This window comes from Glossina fuscipes, unplaced genomic scaffold (assembly GCF_014805625.2).
Source record: "Glossina fuscipes isolate IAEA_lab_2018 unplaced genomic scaffold, Yale_Gfus_2 28, whole genome shotgun sequence".
In the NCBI taxonomy this organism is placed as follows: Eukaryota; Metazoa; Arthropoda; class Insecta; order Diptera; family Glossinidae; genus Glossina; species Glossina fuscipes.
Window position 1 is genome coordinate 16,914,520 of NW_023998423.1, and position 25,475 is coordinate 16,939,994.

The 25,475-nt window shown below is 33.4% G+C and overlaps 1 protein-coding gene across 9 annotated transcripts in view; it reads right to left on the reverse strand.

The window, feature by feature from the left end:
- The window catches only part of LOC119636761 (cyclic nucleotide-gated cation channel alpha-3), a 247,546-nt gene that overhangs the window by 89,820 nt on the left and 132,251 nt on the right, over positions 1 to 25,475 (reverse strand). The gene's annotated exons all lie outside the window — the stretch shown is intronic.

The window sequence follows — 25,475 nt, forward strand, 5'->3', positions numbered from 1 at the left end:
GTCTTTTATATTATTCATCAATAAATCTTGCTTTTTTTGTTTGCCCAATTAATTTCCACTCAATTTTTTTTTATTTTTCTAATTTTTCATGAAATTATCAAATTTTCACTTCTTCAGTCACTCTCTACTGTCACGTCAGCTCACCAACCCAAAAACAAATCAAAACAAAGTTTTTCCTTTTTTTTCTTTTAGACAACCAAAACAATAATAAATCCAACGCATACTTGTTTTCCTACAAGTACACCGTTATAGATGAATAAATTTGAGTTCTTTTTTCCCTCGTGTTGTTATTAGATCTTTTACCAATATCCTTGTCGTATTACCTTCTTCTTGCAATGGTATATTTCTGAAAAACAAAAAATAATGTAAAAAAAAAGATTCAAAACTGCCATTTCACAATTTCCCCACCCTGACGGTTCATATTCGATGATGTACTCAACGACGTTTTTTAACAGCAACGTGGTAATCACGCAGAGCGCTTTTTGGCGCTGTTTAGACGAAATAAGAAGGATTTTTTCATGTGATATGTGGCATGAATACATCAGTACACACTGGAGCCAAAACGGCAGTGACTACCATTTAGAAATCGTGGGTCTGACAACGATGTTACCATAGAGTTGTTGCGTGCCAAGGTGTGAAGCTAAATTTTCAAATTTTTTCAGCTATTAAAACGTAAGTTCTCAAATTTCTTTGAAACTCCTGTTCGGTTGCCTTGACCTTGCTAGTTTAATAGCTCTGTATTCCCCGCCAATACATCCAAACATATATTCAAAATACTTCCGAAAAACACTATGGAGTCTATGTTTTTTTTTCTGCCAGAATTTAAAAAGTATTTTCATATGTCACAACTATGCGTGATGTTTATCGAGATATGCGAAACTAACTCAGATCCATAGAGTTGACTTCCATATCCAACCACAATCTTATAATGCTAAATGAACGGATCTGTCAACTAAATAGCAGACCTATGTCGCGATGATCTTTGTCAGTTAAAATCGAGTTTATCCTTGCACCTTGAAAAGCACGTAAACTACAAACGGTGACACTGTTTAATTTGATGATCCTGCGATGGTCAACCGAATAACCGCTGCATGATCTGAATGGGATCAGACTAAAATAGGGTAAGTTTTAATGTCACGAAAACTCAAAGGTGTCTACTAACATACAGGAAAAGTGAAAAGAAGCCCCTCTCAATGATGTCAATGTAGAAGAATCGGCAAATCCTTGATGTAAGATACCCAGGTTCAAAAATTTAGCAGAAATAATTCCCGATTCCAACTTTTTCAGTTCGCTAGTAAAGTATTACGAAGCAGAGCTACGTCGTGGTGACCGAAACATTCCATATTTTACAACTTGGATATGCTAGACTTCTATAAGATCAGAACCTCATACTTCTATATATAATTAAGTACTTGGTTGACCTTTGGAGTAATCTGTTATCTCAGTTGATGATTGTCTTTTCCTATTCAATTATCTTCATTTATCTTTACAAATGGTTTTTGAACTCATCTAACCGTCACCATCATGTCGTCCCACGAAAACCTATTAAAATTAAACTAAGGTTTTGTAACAATTCGTTGACGAATCATACACTCCGCTGGCTTCTTAAATATCCGGCATCATAAAAGTTGCTTTTCTAAATGTTATTTTCTCTTATTTTTTTTTTTATTTTTTTTTATTTTTTTCTGAAATATTTCTCGCTTGTGCATTTGTTTCAAGTGATTTGAATTAGTAATTATGGTTTGAGTGGTTTTTTTCTATTTTTTTCTATTTTTTTTTTTTCAAGTGTCAGAGTTGGTTTCTTTTTAAAAGCATTGCAGTTGTTACGAATTGTTTTATAAATGACTGAATTCAAATTGCGGCTCAGACAGAGCAACAGTTTATACAAATGCGCAAAAACAAGAATGCAAAAAAACAAAAAAAATGTATATAAATAAAAATAAAACTGCGAAATCATTCCCTATTTGTCTAAAAAGTTATCGCAAATGAAAAATTGAATGAAAATTCAATTCTGAGAGATACGTAAACACACTTTTAGTTGCAGGCAGAGATGAAATTTTTTACTATTTTAAATTGAAAAAAATTTGTAACAAAAACAAAAAAAAAAACCTTAATTAGTTTAAAATCCACTCCTTCCGCCCGGAAATATACCACTTTCGGATTTTTGTTATCCATAGATACGATGCGTATTCATTACTTTAGTCAATTAAAGCGATAACTGATTTATCGAATACTTTTCAAAAAAAAAGACTACATAAACGATTCTTGCTAATTACTGTTACATATGCAGCCCAAAAAAAAAAAAAAAAAATACAGGGAATTCAAACCTTTTATTTGCAATTTATTACTTTAACTAACTAGATTTATAAGCTTCACTGGCGCCAATTGAACCACTTATTGAGAAATGTCGAACAACATATTTGATCAATTTTCCATTTTTTTTTTTTTGTATTATTTAGCGTCAACCAACCAAGATGTATGTGTGTAACACTGTTATGGGTAGAAAAAAATGGGAATAGAGAGAATGGCATAAGGAGCGACCACAGGCAGTTAGATGTGTGCACAAGCGGTAAATGTTATGTCTTTGGTGAGCGAGCACTCGCTATAGCTACGGCCAAGCATGGCCAAAACTCCGACAAACTCCGACCAGTTAGTGTTAGACTTATCTGCTCGGCTGTGCGGCAGACTAGATGCGACCAAGATTAAAACAAGTCCATGATAATAATATGCTATCCAAATACGGGCTTTTGGGTCATAGAAAGCATGCAAAAAGGATAGTGAAGTGATTGACTACGTGCTTACTGCATCCCTAAGCCTAATGCTGATTTAAGTGAATAGTCGCGTAATGTAAGCGTTCTACTTACAAACTACGCAAAAGCCTTATGCAAGTCCCAAGTCCGAAGATTTTTTGCTTTTTTGTTTTCTTCACAAACAAAAAATTCACTTTTCACTATTGTCCTTATCGCCAATCACATCTATTAAAACTCAAATTTCAGTTTCTGAAATATTTTATATCAGTCCCTGCAATCATTGATATGACGAATTTTCCAAATAACGGATTGTATAAAAAGTGGCCTATAACGTTCGTTCTTGGGCTGACATTCATCAAAATACCTCAAAAATTGTGATCTGCAGATTGAACCCAAGAAAACAAGTCCGATAGACGGACAAAAACTTAAATCGAATCAGAAAATAATTGTGAATCGCTCAGTATAATAAAAGTTTACCCCAAATCCTTTTATACATCCGTACAAATTTAGATATCCTTGCAACACAAGCAGTGTAAGGTATAATAATATAGTTAGTAAAATAAACTTAAGAAAAACAAGTACAAACACTATAGTCGGGCAAGACCAGCCATTAGATACCTTACACAATTCCGCTTAGCACAGTTATTCACACGCTTCGTTTACAGTTCGCCAAGAATTACACACTATTTTCATGCAAAGGCATACCTTTCATGAAAATCCGCATAATGGAGGTCGCGCAAAACACCACACGCCGACATCCAAATTTCGCTAACTTGATTTACTTCTTGAAAATTTTATTTTTCAGTTTTTTGTGAAGTTGAAATGCGATTTTTTGTCTACACAAGGGCTTTCTTTTCATGGTAGATATTAGGGGTCGAAAGAATACATTTGCTCATCCAAATGCCTTATCTCTAATTTTGTTGCTACGTTGCTATTGAAGACCAATTTTAATAATCAAATATGAAATATTAAGCCCGTTTCTGAAGGGATCTCCTACCCCTGAGAAATCTATTTTGGAGTGGGATTCAAGAAAAAGGTCTTTGCAGTTCGAACTCAGTTCTTAACTCAAATTATTATCAGTAATAAAGTTTCATCATAAAACATTAACAACTAGGCAGATATGGTGGGGTTATCTGGAGTATACAACAGACGGATTCACAAGCATAGATCGATTCAGAATCATTTTTTGAAAACTGATCGATATAGAAAAAGCAATGATCTATCTTAAGCTAAGTGCTTCCTGCGATCGCACAAAGTTAATACACTCTGTAGCACAAGTGGTGTAAATTTTAACTAAGGAGGGTTCATTAAATCAATTTAACGCACGAGATACCCTAACTATTGAAGTTCAGGGAAAAAATGTACTTTATTTTTGACAATTTCAAGGTCAATTCATAAAAAATCTTCGTTTAACACATTCATGAATGTTACCCATGTTAAATAGCTTTCAGTTTGCTTTTCAGCATTCTTGTCGTCCAGTCCCTTTTTAATTTTTTTTTTTATCTTTTTCCTAAAATTCATTTGACAGTAAAAAACCTCATATAAAAATTTTAAATAACTTTTTAGTGATAAGAGAGTATATAACGTATAATCTATACTAAAAATAATACTAAAAATAGAATTTAATTAAAAAAAGAAAATTTATAGCCACAGAGATGACCGTATTGCAAACAAAATAATTGTAACCAGATAATGAGGGTTAAGCTGACTTCGAATGTTGCGTACTCTCTCCAGAGAAATCAGAAAAATGCTCAATTTTCAAAGTTATTTACGAGGCAGCGGCCAGCAAGATTTCCTCATCTCTAGCAACTAGTTAAGGATAATACGTTACTATTGAGATAATATATAGTTTTTGTTTGGAGAGTTTTGACAAAAAAAAAAAAAAAAAAATACTCCTTCTGACCTTTATTCAAAAACAAAGCCAATAATAAATTTTCATTTAATATGTGGCACCGAAAACAGTGCAACATCCGAGCAAAAAAAAGCAGAAAAAGTTGAAAAACAATGTTAAAAAAATGAAGCTGTAATCATAAAAATCCTTATTACTGAATGAAAATTGCCGCAATGCAACAAACATACACACACACGGACACACATACATACAAAAAAAAAAAAATGCAAACTTGGCCAATTTCTCTTTGGGTAAAGGAGAAAAAAAGAAAAAAATTTGTTTTCATTTTTTTTTTTTTTTCTTTTTCTTTTAGAGAAAGGGAACGGCAGAGTAAAGAAGCTTCACTTAATTGGCAACCGATGCCAGAACAATGCACACACATCCACCGCAATAACAAGAATACGGAAAACTTTAACACTGTTTGGCTGCTAAATATGAACAAGAAAAATGAAAAGAACAAAGCCAACAAATATAAATGGCACAGTTGTGTGAGACTGCACAGGAAGCAACAATTCTGCGCTGCAATAATAAAGGGCACCATCAGCACACACACACACAGACCCACGTATACAAATATACAAACATACAAACATACACACAAACACAAAGGCATACACACACATATACACACGCGTTCATACGTCATATATGTTAAGTGTAACTGCAAGCATGCATAGCAATTTTGTAAACTAGTACTAGTACAGTAAGTAGCACATAGTTGCATTGGGTATTAAAAGCCGCAGCTTTTTGATAAGTGCATTGGGTCGTTTCGTTGACGGCACGCTGGGCTAGGTTGACGACTCAGACCAACGGTTGTTGTGTAATTATTGCAACTGTTGCTGAAAGCATCTCACTCATTCTTTCTATCTTTCTATCTTTCTATGCGTATATATGTAACGTACATGTATAAATAGCACTCGCTAGGCTTGAAATAAAATTATAATTTTTTTAACATATATATGTGCACTCTTACGTCATATATATAGAGAAAAAAACTTTGCTCTAAAAAGTCTACAGAGAAAACCTTGCATACGTATGCCGGTTTGCATAAGTATAAATATAGAGCAGCGGCAGACATAAATTCATGCTTACATTACATGGATGCACTTGCATACGAAAAAGATTTTTTGTCCTCATATATTTTAATTATACATTTGAGAATATATTTCCCACCCACAAAACTCTCAACATAGTATGACAACTACATTGACAGCAACGATTGTAAAGGTGTATTGATCAACATCAGCATTTACATAATGCATACATTTGCAGACATTTACACATAAGATGATGTTTTCAACAACATGGCAGCAAGCAAGCAATAAGATGTTTGGATTTCAATTGTTTAAAAATTTAAAATAAATTATATCTGTTCAAGGTATAGTAATAACGATAATGATAATGTTCATTATATTAATGATTGTTCTGTTGCTTGTCTCTCAATTTATTATTATTTAATACTTTTGTGTATTATTACAGTACTTAAGCGCAGAATATGAATCAATTTTCACAATGTTAGCTTGTTGATATGAAACTACTTATCATTGCACTCTTCTTTTACTATAATATTACATAATGATGGCGATAAGCTACAAATTATTGCTTTACGTCATTTTTGTGCGTATTCAAAACCGAAGGACAGGAGTATATTAGTTCGATCATGTAATTGGATTTATTCTAGTATCGCATACACATCAAGTAGACGATAAAGTGCGCGTATCACAGACCAGGCCTGGTCTCTATGCTAATCTCTTACTATCCATCGGTCTGTCCATTCATTGCTTTTTCAAGAACTCTTGCATGATATTTCTCAAACGACATCGCACGATTTTTGCTACGTTTCAGTAACGATTCGCTAATAGAAGGATGTCGACCTTTTTTTAGGCAATTTTTTTTTTTTTTTTTTTTTTTTTGATATTACCAACCACTTATGGGAGGTACGTCGTGCATACATGACAATGATAGTCATTGAGGCCGAAATTTTCATTTTTATGATCAGGAGCTAGTTTACACACAGTAGACATCATGCAGACGGACAGACGATCAAGATATTTTACTTTATGGAGTCTCCGAAGCTAATTTCTAGGTGCCGCAAACATTTTGACTAATTAAAAATATCATCATTCTTAAGCGGTGGGTATAAAAGTGATTGTCATACCCAATCGCCTAACTAAAAAGTTGCTATCTATCTAAAAAACCCGCCAATACCCCATAGACCAACATCTATATCCATCATCGAAACATGGTAAGTTCTTGCATCCAGGTTGTTATTGAAAATAGGCCAATTTGATTGAAGGATTTGTCTACAGCACCATATACACCGAGAACACTTTTGGTTTTTTGCTCATTACTCGTACACTACGTGCACATCATCGACGAATGAGGAATATATTTAGTCTGTCAAAATGTTTGCAGCGCCAAGAAGGTAGTCACGTAGATAGAGTGCGGTTTTTGGATGTGTATGGAACGTTAGTAAATTCATCGTGGTGTCTCTTATAAATTCATGGGCCGATGGGGACCATAGCCGGGAAAGGGCATACAGTGGCCCGAGGCATGCTCGGTAAGTCAGATTCGTCCGTCCATTTGTCCTCAGAGTCAAGAGTTGTAGCACGAGTATTTCTTTAGTGTAATCGTTTGTAGAGTATCTGTGGTACAAAAAATCGAATTCTCGCCACTCATTAGTTCCGAACTAGCTAGCTTATCAATGTCACGTGCGTCCATCCGTTTACAGCCTCCAACGTTTTTGACCTTTTCGACGATATACAGTTTTTTATTACAGAATAGGCGACAAAAGTGCCGATCAGTAGATCGCAGCCGTCTACGATGCTTTAAATTCATTTGTACATAGTTGTGTTAAAAAGTTTCTTACTGATAAAAAAAAAACTTACTACAGTTTAATGTGGGAAATTATAAACCGAATTGAATACCAATAGTTACTAATTACTATGACACAATATTTTACCATCCCACAGTACGGTACATAGAAAAGCTAAGGTAAGTAAAAATCTGCTTTTATGCTAGTAATTACGAAACCAAAAGAATTACTAGAATGCTTAAGATTAAATAAATAATACGGTTCAACTGCACGTAACTAACCATCTACCTACCTACTTACCTATCTCTTTATTATGTGTGCCAAGAAGAAAAAATAACCCTATATTTATATATATATATATATATATATATACATACGTATGTGTGTATGCATTTATATAAATATATATGAGAACAATCTGTTTAATTACATTTAATTTCATGCTTTGTCGCTTAATTATCAAATTCATTTATGTGGCACAATATAATAGAAGTGTATTAGGGTAAGTGTATATACGAGATGCATAGGTGAAATAATGCACGTACATGAATTTTCTATGTGGTTTGGAATTTAGTTAAGTTTATTACTCTTGTATAGAAGAAAGTGGTGCGCGGTTTATTGCATATAAAAACCAAAATTAAATATTTTTAGTATAAAATTTATTTATTAAATAGATACGGAATACCAACAAAAAACTTTCTAAGTATGCTCTATAGATTATGCGAATATACACATACACACACACACTCTTACACCCAATTTTATATCATATATGACTGCTAGAGCTCATTTTTCGTATTTCTTGCTACCTGCATATATGACTCAAATAACCATTAAGTGTTTTATAGCTTATACTGCAATTACATTTAGACGATAACATCCACTTCCCTATACGCTCTTCTGCTGATATATTAAATGGATAAATAAATAAATAAACATATACCTATATATGCTCGTATATGTGTATATATATATATATATTTATATGTAATCATGTTACTCTAGTTCTTCAACGACTTTCAGGCGAGTAAGTCTACTTCGACAGGTGAAAAGTGGAAAGCAAATTTTTGCTACTATAACTACAATGAAGGTGATTGTTAAGAGTTTGGCCATATCTGCCGTTGCTTGAAAGACATTTAAGAGATACACCTGATTATTATCCTGAGTATGTGTACGGGCACCGTTCGGTGTACATGTTTAAGTGCAAATTCAAACCATATTTCATGTTTTTCCTCATTTTATTTTTCTTCTAGTTTCCTCTTTTTTAACCGTTCATACTCAAAGGCTTATATGTATGTGTTTCAAATTTAGATTCACATTTTTCTTTCTTTTTTTTTTTTTTTTGTCGTTAAAGTAGATGAAAAGAGAATTTCAAGCAAGCTTTACACCTCAATAAAACTTTTATCTTTGGATATATTTTTTATTTTAGCTTTTTTTTTTTCTTTTTTTTTGTTTTCTTCTTTTTCAACATTTTATAATTAATAACATGGAGTGCGAGACTAAAAAGAGAAGAACTGAGAGAGGGAAAAGTGTTGCAAGACGGTTAATAGCATAAACTTTCTACTTAAGTAGATGCTTCAGTGGTTAATGCAGCGTATGAGTAATGTTAAGGGTGTAAATGCTTAGAGAACATCATACAATTGCCATATAACTGATTGAAAGAGATAGCCAACCATATATATGTGTTTTACTTTATAGCTTCTGCAAGAGATCTCTAAGGCTTAGGATAGATTTTCGTACAATCCTCGGGCCTACATATTTAAATTCAGGATCAAAGGCTAATTGCGCTCTCCTTATAGACCTCATTGATGTGACGTAAACATCTGATCAGAACGAAGAGATAAAGAAATAGGGAAAGGCGGATGACGTCCGTCCGTATTTTAAAAGGTGTATGCTAGATCGCTACGGGTTATAATTTGAACACATTTACATTTATTACATCTACGGTCACAAGCCAATCATAATTAAGGTATGGTCTACCGCGCATTAAACATACACTGAAAATTTTTTGGCCGTTCATGCAAAAAACTAAAGAAGTCGCCCTAAAAACCTATTATCATACCTTATAGATCACGGACTAAAAATGATGACGTCTATACGCAATACCGGAGAACATATAATATATAAATGTATATATTTATAATTTAAAAAAAATAAGGAATAGTAGAAATAGTATTATTATTGAATTAGCCAGTGGTATAATTTATAAGACTAAAGTCTTAAAGTACCAGCACCTAAGGCTATCGGCTTTATAGAAAATTCTACCGCAATTGATATTTGAACCCAACAGCACTGAGTTGTTAGTCGAGAACGTTTGTTTGCCCGGCCATTTAGGCGGAAAATCAGTCTGTTTACATTAAACAACAATCTTCGAAGAGATATAGAGCCGCTACAGTTTTTTCAGTTAGAGTTAATGTCTTCAAAGCTACCAGAGATATCTAATTTTGTTGGAGTCGTGCCAATGCTTCGACCCCAGGAACTCCCACATGTACCACGCCCCATTAAAATTACACCTTACAATATCCAAATATAATATAGAAATATGGGAGGGGACGTGGTATATAGGGGAAAGTGGTACATAAGTGAAGTTTCGTTGATACTGATGGGCGTTCAATGTCATATAGATAAATTATGTCTTTCTAGCACACTATATATACGAGGTAGGTATATAAGTATAATCGAGCTTTTGAGGGCGGGGCAGCGATAAGATTGCTCTTATAGCTTTTAATTCGCGTTTCTCAGCCTTCTCAGGCACTGGTTGTGGAGCTGCCCACAATTCGTCGTTTTTCAATCGCGCCGCCCGCAATTATCTCTCCCATCAAAAATCTCTCCTTGCAAAAGTTTTCATTTTCGAAAGTCGTACGTATAAGAACATTACGCTCTTCTTTCCTCTCTCTATAACAGCAATCCTTCGCGATAAGCTCTATCCCGTGCATGGTTGGTCACCACTTTTTCTCAACCTTTTTGGATGATAATTAGTGGCAACAACTTATATTTTTGGTTAGTATAATATAATAAATAATGGATGATAATATAAGATTAGAAATGTTTTCTACAATTTTTTTAATTTGTACAGTTATGTTGGTGACTTTAGTTAACTTCGCGAATCCGTTAAGTTGTGGTCTCTAACAAAGGAAGAAATCTCGAAAAATGCGGACCAGCGTGGTGGGCTGTTTTCACCTCAGTAATATTTTGAAACAGTGTAATCGCATTCCTCCAGCTTCATGTTTGAACAAATCTCTCTGCGTAAGCAATTTATGTGATATTGATATTACGTAGATTTATTTATTGAACTCTAATGTGTATTACTACACCGATCGGCTACAACTGCATTTGCGATCAATCAATGATTTCGAAACGATAATTTACTTCTGGCAATTACATAACATACCAGACATAACCTCAATATTGTTCAGTCATTTCGAAACATTTCAAGACATTTACAAAGGTTTTCATTTGAGATGTCCCCAGAGTTTCTTGACTCAATATCTAACCTACACTGTTACTTAAGCTTAGGAGAATACAGTCGCAAAAATCTACAAAATTTTTCTCACAGTCATCTAGAGAAACAAATACCTCAAAATTTACTTTTAAATTTTAACCATCGGCGACGTATACTTTTATATTTATATACATATGTTTAGTTCTTTCTGGTTCGTATTCTCATCATTGAAGCATTAAAGTCTATCAACATCTAGAAATATATTTTCCATCGGAAATAAGCAGGAGATTCCCCCATGAGATTTAGTTCCGTTTCTCTATACACTCAACCGAATTAGTTTGTCTCCCTGATCGATTTGTTCATAAATTATGTCACTTTAAGATCTCCACTACCCATATCTTTCCGAATTGTCGTATCTTGCACTACGGGTAGTGCAAGGATATATCAAATTTGTGTTGAGATCGACCCACCTTGAATTTCTGAATCGATGTAAGGAGCTCTGTCCGTCTGCCTGTCTTCTTTCAACGTAGAGACCGCAATTTTTGCAATACTTTGCTGAAATTTAGTACACTAACGTGTTTTGACCCAAAGACAAACACTATTAAAAACGGTTTTTATCAAACTACTTCTTCGGTCGCTTCCGATATTACGCCTTATTTTAAATAGTCGTTAAATGCATAGGATATTTAAGGATAAGCCATGATTCCCCCATAGTGCTTTTAATTGTTTTTATTAAGAGCCGATAGCCTGTGTTGCTAGTGCTCAATGTCTTTTTTTTTAGTCTAAGAATTCAATTCATTAGTCTAAAATTAAAATAATAATAATAATAATATTTTTATTAATATTTTCGCGAATAATTGAAAAAAAATACCAATCGTTTTACTAGTCTTCACAGAAACTAAACGCTTCTTGGCTGTTATTGAAAAACAATTTTCTCATTTATTTCTAGCTTCTGCATACGATATTAAATTTATTTCTCTTCAGAGTTTCCAGTTAAAGCGAATTATGAATGAATAGAACTTTATCGTACGCTTGGTTGTCGTTGAATCAGAAAAGTCAATAAGAATTAAAAGATTTTTAATATGGATAATAGTTTTGCAGGAAAATAAACTAAAATTATTTTCAAATACCAGTTGATAGTCGGTGAAAGGCTTTAACGAAGAGTCTAAACTTTTAAATTTCATTACAGTTCAACACATTGTGTTTATTTGCAGTTCCTTTATTCAAATGTTTGTCTCACGTTGTTCTATTCAAAGCTGTCAATTCTATATCACTGCTATGAGATTTACTTTCCTTTTTTCTTTTTTTTTTTTTTTGATGGTATATATGTATGGATATCCCCTAGAATAGAAATGAATGATGGGGACATAAGAGTTTAACACAACGACATGCGAAACATAAACAGAAACGTAAAACACAGAAATCAAGTGCTGTCTCTTGGGACATCTGTAGACAAGTACAAAGAGAGATAAACACACTTACACAAAAAAAAAAAACAAAAAAAAAAAAAAACGAAACACATGTGCAACTATCATCGTCTTAGTCATCACTGGCATTTGATTTCTTGTATATTGACATGTGGCAAACATCCGTTGAATATCGAATCATTTACTGAGCGGATTTAAGTTCAGAAAACGGTAAACGAAACATAAAAACAAATTTAAACATTTAATTTCATAATCCGTTGAAAGTTCCTGATGTTATACATTTATATTTATACTTACAAAGTGAATTAAAGTTAAAAAGTTTGTCCTCTAACGTAATCCTTTGGGTTGGGCATGTATTGGCTTTTTAAATTATGCTTTTTTTAATACAATAAAATGGAAAAATATTCCTTCTTCTACTTCCTCATTCTTCTTTTTCTTCCATGCGTCAGCAAATCAACAAACAGATGATCCACTGATGAGTTGAGTAAAAGTCATTCGTAGCGGTGAGAACTGACGTTCTACTCTATTAACAAGACCGTACGATATTTCAGTGAATCAGTTTCTGATTCGTGATTAGAAGCGCTCTCACTGTTCCTGCTTTTGTTTGGAAGAATATTTAGTTTAAAAAAAAAAAAACGAAGAAAACCATGGAATTACATTACATCATTCAGTTCATTTAATCAATTATTTGCATTCACGCCTGCATTTTATTCCTTTTGTCCTAAAATAATAAATATTCAAATATTTTTCCAAAAAATGGTTTTATAATTAGCTAAATACCTTCTGCTCGCCACATAAACTATTGTCGACTGTAGAAAGTCATTGTTTCTTAGCCTTACTTATGCATGTTTTACCAGAAAGCATTTAAATTCCAACAATCGCGATACAAGGGAAGAGCAACCGTTTCGAAGAGAAACCAATGAGCATTAGAAACCCTGAATAAGTGCCTGAATTCTAGTTCTATTGAGACGAATATGTGCACTCGTCCTGTGTCCTTTTACGTACTCTTCGCAAAAAACTGATTATCTATGAACAGGAACTGGACTTAGAAATGCAAGCTACAAGATCTACGAGCAAGTCAATACGGACCATAGTCGTACCTCATAAATTGGAACAAGCACTTCAACTATTTTTCCTATTAAACCCAAAGTGCAAGGATTGTAGTAGCACCCTGGTGAGTCTATGTAATCAACAACAATAGACAAAATGCAGGATGTGACAATCCTACTCGATATCAAAGTCAGCTGATCTCGGATTAAGATATGATAAGATCGGCTAAGTGCAAACTTCAGGTTTCGAGAAGGAAAAAAATTGATTTCAAGATTTGAAGATTTTTCGTTCTCGCTCTATTCTGCCAAGTAGCAGCGCAGACGTAGTCGTAAGACTAAACGCGGGAACTTGCCATGTGCTAATAGGGCAACTGTATGAATTGCCCTACTATGAGTTAAGTAGAGCAATAAAAATAAATCAGTGTATCCTTCTAGTATAGAATCATAAAAATTCTTAAGAGTTAAGTGGATTAATGAATATGTAATTATGAAGGGCATCTCCTGGCTTATTGCTTAGAAAATTATTGAATAAGTCAGCTAAACAACTTACAACATAAACTTCGAACCAAAGGGATGTTCATAGCCCACGGCCCTTAAATTTCACTAAAGTCTAAAAATCAGAAAAAAATACTCTTAGGAGGAACATGTGGTAAACCCTTAAGTAATTTTTTCCTTACAAACTACTAATGAAAGTAATAAGGGACTATAGATTTTCGTATATCAAGCTATAGAATATTGACAAGGGAAATCGTGACAAGGGATATCGTGAAACATCCTGGAAGAAATGCGTGGGTAACAAATTTAAGCAATAAACTTGCAACTTGCTTTCAATAAACTAAACCGACAAGATCGCAAACTCTTTCAAGGTAGTCCATACAAGTTTTCTGTTAGTGCTCGTCATTAGGGAGAAATCAATGACGGAAAACAAAGTTTTAATGGCAATGCAGTGACTAGAAGTTATTAATATCTTTATACCCTACGTCACTTGTGCTGCAAGCGTATATTAAGTTTGTGTTGCTTTATGCAACATTCAGAAAATCCGATCGACTCCGATCAATCGCATGAAAAAGGGCAAACAGTAGTTTAATCGAGTCATTGACTGTCGGTGGCTATACGTTTTTCCCGCCTGGTTGACGATTTGCGCATGCCACGCTTTTCCAAAGCGTTCTGCTTTTGTTATTTGTCGAGTCGTTTTTTTCACATCTTTATACGAACCAAAACGAGTGTGTGAGCTATTGGTGCAAACAATTGGTATCGGTTGAGCATGGAGAGTAAGCTGCTTGGAAGAGCACTGCTCAAGTGATCGCTTCCAACGTGGTGTTGCGATCCGGTTTTGCACTGCTTGTTTTGATGCTCTGGTCTATTTTTTTTTTTTTTTTTTTTTTTTTTTGAGCAGCGAACCATTGATCGTAGATGACATCATTACTTGCTCAAAAACGTACTAAAATATTCTCTTTTGATTTAACAATCCCCTACTTTCTCGCTCTTTGCAGAGATCCATACGATATTTTGCCTAGCATTCTTGTTCTTCTCTTAAGTAATTCACTAGAGTCCGGTAAGTGAGGTAGCTTTGAATGTAAGCGGTTTATGACGACGCTAGTAGACTTAGTCTGATGTTTCTCTCAAGTGGATGAACGTTTGTTTCTGTTTTACCATACAAAAGCTGCTTGTTGGGGAAAATTTGAAAATTTCTTCTCTGTCAAAACACAAGATTAACTCACAATTACTTTTGTATGGTTTATTTTTTTTTGGCCGATTTTCTACAAAGATTAACACAACATGGACGTGTAGACAACTTAATGCGACTTTCTGTAACCGAATTTGACGTTGCCATTGCGACTATGTTGTTAGAATATTTGGAATTTGTGTGACAATTACTTGTTTTTTTTTTTAAATCCCAGTTACTGTTTTATTTTTCTCCCTTTAATTTCCTTCTTTTAACGTTTCTCTGTTTTCTTTTTTTTTTCTTTTCTCGTCTTTCTCTGACTTTCTTCATAAAGGAAATATTTGCTTTAAGTCCCTCATTGAATCAGTATTTTTTCATTTTCATTGCTCTCTTCTTTTTTGTAGAAAGCGAGTAAACTATTGACTCTTATTTAATCTTTGAGTAAATTGCATTCTGTCAGACAGAAAACACAAACGCATTCTTTAAAAGATTTTACTACAATTTCCAGTTGATAACTGTAACAGTATATCTACTTACACACACCTACATAATAGTGGAGTGGATAGCATAGTAAATACCCGCAATCATATCAACAAACATTGATTTCACCACAAGGAAGCTATAGTTGGTTGGTTTGTCGGTTGATGGTGAACTTAACAATAGAATACCAAATGGTATATTAGAACACTTAAGGGTGACAAGAATGTGTTTATTGTGTGAGAAACGTTGTACCAGGTTATTCAATAAATATTTAACAGATGCTCGAAATTTCGCTCTAACTCTTACTGAATGAAAATGTTAACAACATTTCGTTTGCGATAAAGTGTTAAAAGACAAATGACGAAATCACATTCATTTTAGGTAAGAGAGTTTTTTTTTTGTTTTTTTTTGTTTTTTTTTTTTTGCAAGTCAATCTGGAAAAGTATAGTACTTTTTATGCTCAACGATTGCGAAGAATGCTTTTCAATTTTCAGATAGCTTCCTGTTTTCTCGAATGTGCCGAGATCACAGCGACTAATTCTGTATTGTTAATATATGAAGATTGATTTTCTCAATTTTCATTGGTACATATTCTTCGATGTATAAATAAACTGCTTATTAAGATTATCATTTCATTGTATAAGGTAAAGAGATCGGTCACGAACTATAAACTTGAGCAGGAAATACTATAACAATAAGAAAGATTCCATTATTTATTTAGGCATCATGCAAAAGTTGTACGAAAATAACACATGTCTTAAGCTGAACATTTGCTTCGGTGGGTGACGTTGTCTACTGAATAGCAACTTCAATTAGTTACTATCAACTTACAGTATATATGAATGTAAATTGAATAATTCAAGTATAGCGAGGGATAAACGCGCACCCGAACAATGTTACACTCAACGGGACAGAAGATGGGCTGAAGGACGAAAGAGTTAATAAACAAGCAGGCGAACCTATATTTAGGTGAACTAACGATCACAAGACCAAGTGATACTCAGACAAATTAATGGTTAGGGAAACTGACAGTCAATCTGCTTTCATTGTGACTTCGAAAGTTTTAAATTTTGCCTTTTTCATCAGATTTTCGAAGTATATAAAATTTGTTCATTTTTAATAATATAATCGTGTAGTGAGTGGACAAAATATACAAAATATAAAGGAAAAATATTAATAATAAAAATATCTTTCGCACACTTTGTAGTAACTATAATATAATAAGAGAGTTTATACTGACAAACATATAAAATGCTCATTGCCATTAATAATGACAACAACAATGAAAGCCATTGACAATGGCTGACAATCATCATCATAGCAAATGTTATTTTATTACTGCAGGGGCATTTTTGAAAAAATCTACGTACACCGTTGTACCGAATAAAAATGAAAAATCACAAAAATTTTCTTCAATTTTGTCTCTTTATAGCGTTAACGGACATTCATGCACCAACCCATACATAAATTTACACAAATATCCTATCGGTTGGTTTTTTAAAGATATGACAAACATTATAACATATGATGTGAAGAATATAAAAACGAAAACAGCAACATATTCCTGACTCGAGAAAAATCGAAATCAAAATGTGATGGCGATTGACTTCATTACAACCCAAAGATGACAGGTATAAATAGATATTTCTGAGATATGCTCAGTAAAGATGAGGAAAACAATGATTTTCGTGTTGAGCTAACAAGCGAGTCAGGCACAACGTTATAAAAATCACTTATATATTATAATACATCGGTTGGCCTTAAAGGTAAGTAAAGGAAAATATTCTTAGACAAAATTCTACTGATCTTGTTATTGAAAAGTGATCGGAACTTATTAGGGAAGTGTGACTTTAAATATTTGTCCGAAATCCTTAGAGTGTAGTCCTCAAGCTTCCACTACTTCGACGAATTTTTTTCGTTATCCATAGTAATATATATATGGGGGAAATAATGTCCGCACACTTCCCCGCTCAAAACGCCAGACATGCCCGGATCCACACACACGCACACACACAAAACCATCCCTCACGTCTACTATACATTCCACATGACACTCCGCTTACCCTCACAAGACGGATTCCAACGCCAACGATCACATTTCATAATGTCCCTCCTTCTCCGATTACACTCCCTCATATGACGCTAACAAACACTTATCTCCCATAAATCTTACCTCCATTACACACATCCTCGTACACAAACGAAAAACCTATCCTCCCCATGAATTATTTATTATTCCCTTCACAATCGTACATGAAAAAAGAAGCACGATCGTGCATGCACATGTCTACACAGATTCACACAAACACTTCTCTTCATTACACGCATCTTAATGACCAAACCAAAACACGATTTCTTCAAGAACACACATTACTTACGATTCCGATAATAAGAAAATATCATAAAAGAAACACGATCGTGCATGCATGCCTCTACAAAAATTCCCACGAACACATCTCTTCATTACACACATCTTAATCACCAAACCAAAAAGGATTCTTTCAAGGACGTACTTTATTTACGATTCCGATAACAAAAAAATATATATATATTTATAAAAAAAGGGACACGGTCGTCCATACACATGTCTACACAAATTTCCACGAAGAAAAAAATTAAGTGCACTCTTGGTGATGCAACTATTTCACCATATCGCATTACAGAACACTTACACGTCTCATGATCCTTCCTCAGTTCTATTTTTTATTATCACTATTTCCATTAGTATAAATACCCCGCTGAGAATGGAAAACGAACTAGTATTATGGTGCATTATAAATGATAAAAAGAAAAAGGTCAAGTCAAACGGTATTTATGACCACACTTCAAAGTATTTATAGAGAAAAATAAAAGACAGATGGAATTTTACAGATAACGCTTGAAGGTAAGTTCACCAACATTTCTATCCTATATAAGCAGAGTTTTCTCTTTAGTTACTTTCAAAAATACTAAAACCAGCAAATCGGTTAATGAGTTAATTACTTTAAATAAGAATAAAAAAAATTAACATGGAACCAAGGAACAACAATAGCATATCACCATCATTATTATCAATATTATCAACGGAATACGAGAATCAATCTACTGCGGAAATGATGATGACTGAAAATTACAAATTCTCAGATGGACATTGGACTCAGTAATCTTTTTACCGTCACAAACTTCAGAGATTATTTCAGTTTCTGATGATAATGAGGACAATCTGGAAATTTTTGTATCAACACAAGCTAGTACATATAATCCAATCTCGTGTCTTCAAGTTGCTCAAATTTCTGAAGGGTCGGAGTTTAATTGGGCAACCGTCTCCCAATCAATTTTCATGGCGAATAATGAAATGGACCAATTCCTTCAAAGCGAGACTCCGAATTACGACCTCAGATATCAAACTGAAACACTTTCCGATCCAATTGAAAGCTATGATCATTATTTCAATGATAGCTTCAATGACTAACTCTTAAATATTAATATATCTACAGTTACTACGGACTACAACAGACTTTTAGACGATAGTTTCAATAATGAAATTTCTAAGATTAATTTGGATAGTTTACTACAATAAAGTATTAAACAAATAAATAATAATTAAACTTATGTTTTATTTTTATTCTTCTAATAACTACAGCGAATGTGACCAGAAATCTATAAAAATAAATTATAAACTGAATTTTAGTTAGTAGCTTCAAACTCGTGATTGAAAAAAGAACTACAACATCAATACAACAAAAGCCATGGTAAGAAACAAGAAACAAAAGAAATATTATTATTATTATTATTATTATAAATTTAGCCAGAGAATAAATTCTAAGACTAAAGTCTTAAAGCACTAGCATCTGGGGCTATCGGCTTTTATTAAAAAACTCTACCGCACTTGAGGTTTGAACCCACGACTATTGAGTTGCTAGTCGAGACTCTTGCGTACTCGGCCACTCAGGCGGATAAATATATTTCATATAATCGTTCTAAAAATTTAATAATTTTTTTAAATGTTTTTAATAGACCTTTCTGCAGACTCTGAATGACGCATGGAAAAAATCAGGACAAGGATACACAAAGGTAGATGAGTTATTAACTGATGCATCTTATAAAATAGTCGGATGTAAGGCAAAAGCAACACAATATGGAGAAAAGATTGCCCTTTATTTGGAATCACGAGAGGGAAAGCTACTCTGGATATTTCTTCCGTCTTAGCGTCTTAGTCAAGTATTCCCATCCAAGAATCCGTATAAAAAGTTAAAGGAAAATAATATCCAACATATTATCTTTCGGGGAAGAGACAAATCTATAGCTAATGCCCCTATTTTTTGAGTTTATACCAAATGAAAATAAAGAATGAAATTTTAATTTATTTTATTAAAAATTCTTTTTTACATAGTTTGAGTATTTTCTTAACATTAAAGCTGTAGTCAGTTGTACTAAATTGTTTGAGATAAGCATTTAAACTTTTTCGTTGACTCTTATATAAGCTATAAAGCAAGGCATAATGTCCGCAAGTGTCCGCTTGAAAAGTATCCTTGGAGTTGCTGTTTATTACATATATACGTGTCGCAGTTTCTCTTTAAAAAATTGTAAAATTCTTTCTTCAATGGTCGTTGACCGTATGAATCAACGTATTCCGCTCCTAACTTAGAATTAAAATAAAAGGCCACCTAATGCTCTCCTGGTTGATTAGAGTAGTCTGTATTTGCTATTATAATAGCAGGTTTAGAGCTCACTTTCCGTAATAAATTATTAGCTGGGAAAACACCGTGAAAATACTTCTTTGATTCCAGATTGATTTGCCTTAAGTGCTTGTTCTATTTGTATCGTATTCATTTTAAAGCGTAATTTTCACGTTTCTGTTTCTATCAATCTTTAACATCGAATCATACTCGCAGTAAACTATACAAGTTACAGCTGATGTTAATGCCCGAGCGAATTTGCCTTCAATGCGTATGTTTCCTTGCCTTAAAATATTAGCACACAAATCGTTATTATACTGATCAGCGGAGAGATCAAACGCTAGTATAAAGCAGTTATCTTCAAAAAGTTTCTTATTTATATGAAGACCACGATCTGAGTGATTAATTCCAGATGATTTGAATAGCATGCTAAAGGCTCTGGTTGATATTAATTTTTCTGTAGAGTAATCGAATTCAAATGGTTGAGAAGGTATTTGAACACCATTGACTGACATATTAAACCGTTGCAAATAAAAATGCTCGAACTTGAAAGGATCCGCTGTTCGATCGCCTGAATAAGAGCTATTGTAAACCATACGAAAAGCTAAAAATGTCGGAAGTTGTCCTATGACAAAATTATCTAATGATAGGGTATGGTATCCAGGATACAGAGTGAATGTTTTAACTTCTACCTTATTAAATGGATATAAAGCTGCTTTCGTTTGTAATATTTTATGATGAGCAACCAGTATTCCTGGTTGTTATTAATAGTTAATATGTGATTCATAAACAATTGTGCTTCCAATATCTTAAGCTGCGTTTCCTTGGCAGGATTTTGCATTAAATAAAATGATGATTTTTCCAAATTAAATTTATTATGCGCAAATCAACATTACTTAGCAAGAGTTTAGAGTGATTAAAAATATCACCATGCAGCTTTCCGAACAATTCAACTTTGTTACTCTTATCAAACAATTCGGTTAATTGTTTTTTACCATCATGAAATATTTCGCCGGTGTAGTAATCTGGATACCATCCAGAACATGATAAATGAGTTCGACCTGCATGAGGGCCATAATTGAGTAGAGTTTGTTTGTATGATCTGTAGTGATAATTGTTGTCACTTTGCGAAACCAATACGTTATTTAAATATATGGATACGCTTCGAAACATGGAATGCCGAAGATTATTTACAACGCCACATTTATCTTCAGTAACATCAGAATTATCTTTATTCTTCAATTGAACAATCAACTTTAAATAAACGCTACAAAGGTCTCGATATGTATCGCCATTACCAAGACAGAGAAATTCTATGGAGCTAGGATTGTCTAAGGATTGAATAGGATTATATGAGACTTCTTCTGTATTTAGAATATGGTGTAAATAAATCTAATTCACTTTTCATACATTCTATGTGAGTGCTCATAGTTTCTAAGCAAATATGTCTTTTACTTTGTTACGTAGATTGAATTTTTTTCGTGCGTTTCGAGGTAGATCTCTTTTGTGCGTGACGTCGTTTCCTTTTGATTCGATGTCTTATACTACTTTTGCCAGAACCTTTTTGAAATTTAGACGATATCTTGTTGATTGCTTTCTCCGTTAAATTACTTAATGCCTTTTTCCCTTGCTCTGCCAAAATATTTCTAAGTGGCTTGCGATCGAAATCATTGAGAATAGATTTGCCCGTATCCATAGCCTGGTCTTTAATCGCATTCAAACCTGATAGAAACAGAGGTTTTAAATTTCTAAAAAAAGACGCGAAAAATGAACCAAGGCCCCGCCCATGTTGTACGACTTGTGGTGACTTAATGATAATGATCCTATGTGACTTAATCCACTTGCGATTTGATTAGAGTAATATGAAGTATACACTTGCTCCGTGTCAGTCCGTTAAACTTCTGAATGAAATATTATTTGTGCTCTCGTTTATATTAGTTTTATTTTAATTACGTTTCTTTTTTCTAAAGTGAAGAGTAATGTAAGTAGGTGTAATGGAATCACGAAAATTATATTTGGAACCGTCTGTACTAACTATGAGTATAGAGATGTCCTTTATAGTAGCAATTTCAAGGCAATAGTACTCTATAGCACCAAGTCTCACGCTTCTTGGCGTTCGTTTTCCTACCATGAGAACGATAACGATTCAATTTTTGATTTTTGTTTCTATTTGCGTTTTTTTCACTAACGAATTTTCTATTTCTATAATAAATTATTGCAATATTTTCATTAAAATTCATTGAAAATAAACCAATAAAACCAAACACTATTTTCCATCTTTTCCATATAGAAATTTTGAGGAAAGAAATTATTGCAAAGAATTAAATACCTTTGTCTTCTTCTGTTGCCGCATTCAATTTTGTAAACATTTTGAATTTAATTCCGTTTTTTTTTTTTTTTTTGTTTGTTTGCTTTTTTTTTTTTTTATATCGAAAACACGTCGGCAGCACTGTTCACATAAGGAATATTTGTTTCATTATTTTTTTAATTATATTTCATTAACACTTCAAAAAACAAAATTCCAATGGGATTTTTAATGAAAACGTTTTTTACAAAACGAAAGAAAAACATGAAATTTGTGCCGTTGCGCTATTAAAATGAATCACCGTAAGCCCGATAAGTCAAATGCATTTGTTCGCTAAAATTTGCAAAATTTTTGAAGCATTCTGGAGGAGAAATGCCAAGACGTGTTGTGCAATCAAAGCAAGCAATTTTTAATTGCAACACAAACGAAATATATATTAACCCAATTAATATCGAAACTGTATTGATGTGGTAAGCGATTTTCTTTTAATGTAAAATAATAATAATAATGTAAAATGTGAATGCAAATTTACGCATATATATGCTGGAAACTTTTGTCTTTCCATGGAATATATATGTATATATATATATATATATATATATGTATATATGAACAGTATGATTCGATATATATATGAGAAATCAGAAAATTTCTATTGGGACAAATCGATATATATTATTGCATACATGAGCTAAATGGCGTCATATAATGGTCGTTCAACACAAGATCTTGTTACGTTTCTTTTAATTACTCTTGAAACCATTACTGAGCTTTCAATGTTATTTGCGTCTCCATCTTGCCGATAAAAAGTTGAACCTTTTCTCAAAAAGTGACAAGCTCTTATCACACTGACACTCTTCAATATCAGGCAATTCGGATAGGCATTATCGTAAAGTTAGACTAGATAGAATCCTCCTTTATTTGACAGTTTGTTGTGGTCATAGTGTCTTTACGAGGAGTCTATTATGCTTTTATTACGAATATATTTTATGTAAATGAAATCAGTTTAAAAACAAAGGTAATACACTGTAGTGAGGACATGGTTTATGAACTTTTCAAACTAAGATGATAAAAAGAAAGTACTCGAAAGAGTTGTAGTCCGCGCTATGCGAAAAATGTTCAATAGAGTTCGTTCGTGGTGCGAAACATGTCAATGCACAATATTTGATCAACTTATGGCGGTTGGGTTGCACGCAAGGTAACAAGATGGACGGACAGACCAACAAACAGGCCAGCGTAGTTCGAATTAAAAAAATTATTCTAAACTGATCGGTCTAATCAATGTCTCTCTGGATATTGATTGTTGCGTATATTTACGCAAATTTAATAAATCCTTGTAGCATAATTTGGGCGAGTAAGGCGTCTTCTATTCTTTTCATTGTCAGCTTTTCACAATGTGTATTCATTATTTTCCTCCTGTTGTAAAGCACACACATACTTACTTTCTCATCTGAATAATAACAAATAGTCCAATTTTTGGGTAATTATTTTTCGCTCCTTTTGAAAACACAAAGATGAAAGATGAAAGATTAAATAGAATTGAAATTTCTTAGATAGTCGGAGGAGAAAAGGATAGAAAAAATTGTTTTGCGCGACTGCATTAGCTTATAAGCGACATCCTGCGCAGACTCCAGTACGTATTGATGATGACATTTATCGGTGTTCATAACGTCAAATGTGATGACGTGAAAAAACTGCGTCATATGTGAATCAATGACTTGTTCGGGCCAGCATTAATTCGCCGCAGAAGATAATTGGGAAAATAACTACTGCGGCTAGCAATACGGCTGTCGCGACCTCCTCAATTTTGAAAGTTTTTAACTAGATTACGATCGTCATCGTTTGGATTACTTCCTTACCTTCAAGGTAACGGCAATAGAAAGTTCTGCTAAGTTTCCAGGTCACCTTAATCCATAGATTTTTGTAAAAATATTATATCGATCACTGTCCGTGTCGACTAAACTCTTGCAAATATATATGATCGTATGTGCTTAATACATTCGAAAAAGGCAGATATGATCTGCTTCAACCGTAAACGAACTATTGTCTCAGATCACAATCTCTCTTAGATAGTATATGGATACGTTTTACAGATAAGAGAGGTTGTTTCTTTCGTTGGATATATGTGGAATGTGAGGGAAACGGGGAAATGAGAAGTACGTTTGGAAAAAGAGAGACACAAAATTAGAAGGTACCAATGAGAAGGAAGAAGAAAAAGTCAGCTTTGGCTTTATCGCACTCATAAGTGCGAATAGAAAAGCTAAAAACACTTTTGTTATCTCAAAAATTCTTCTTCTCTTATAGATGAACGTATTGCAAACGCGACAAGAATGTATTTTTTCCAAAGTACCGGCAGCAAATTGTATGGCATTCTAAAATGGCAATATGGACACTATTAGAAATATAGATAGAAATGTTCCTTTGAACTCGTTTCCTTTTTAGTTTACTGCGTGTTTGAAAGTGACTCTATAGCTGCTCATTAATTTCTCCCCTTTTGCGGTCGAACGAGAAACAGGAGTTCATTTTCCGCGATTATTCTCAAAAGCGATCAAAGCCTGCTTCTAGAAATTGTGAAAAGTTTTTTTGCTATTAATGCAATATAATATAATGTAATGGACTCGTAATTTGTCTAATTGCATTTTAATCTCAAAAGCTGTCCGCATGTAATATTAAGCATTACACTAATGACAAGCCAGACCACGCTAAATATCTCATAGTAAATATCTACAATTGGATGCAGGAACATAATCGCTCTTTTTACTAAAAAAAAAATAGAAGGTTAAGGAGTCTCATAGCAGACGTAAAGAAAATCAAGATAATTAACGGAGCAGACGTAAGGGACCTTACAAGAAGATTTTGAGTAGAAAATATATAGATCAAGCACCTGACAAATTCTTCATATATAATTGAAACATATCCTGTTATAATTCAAATAAGTGTACAAACGTTTTCTTTGAGAATCAGTGCATCGAAAGGTATAAAAAAAAAATAA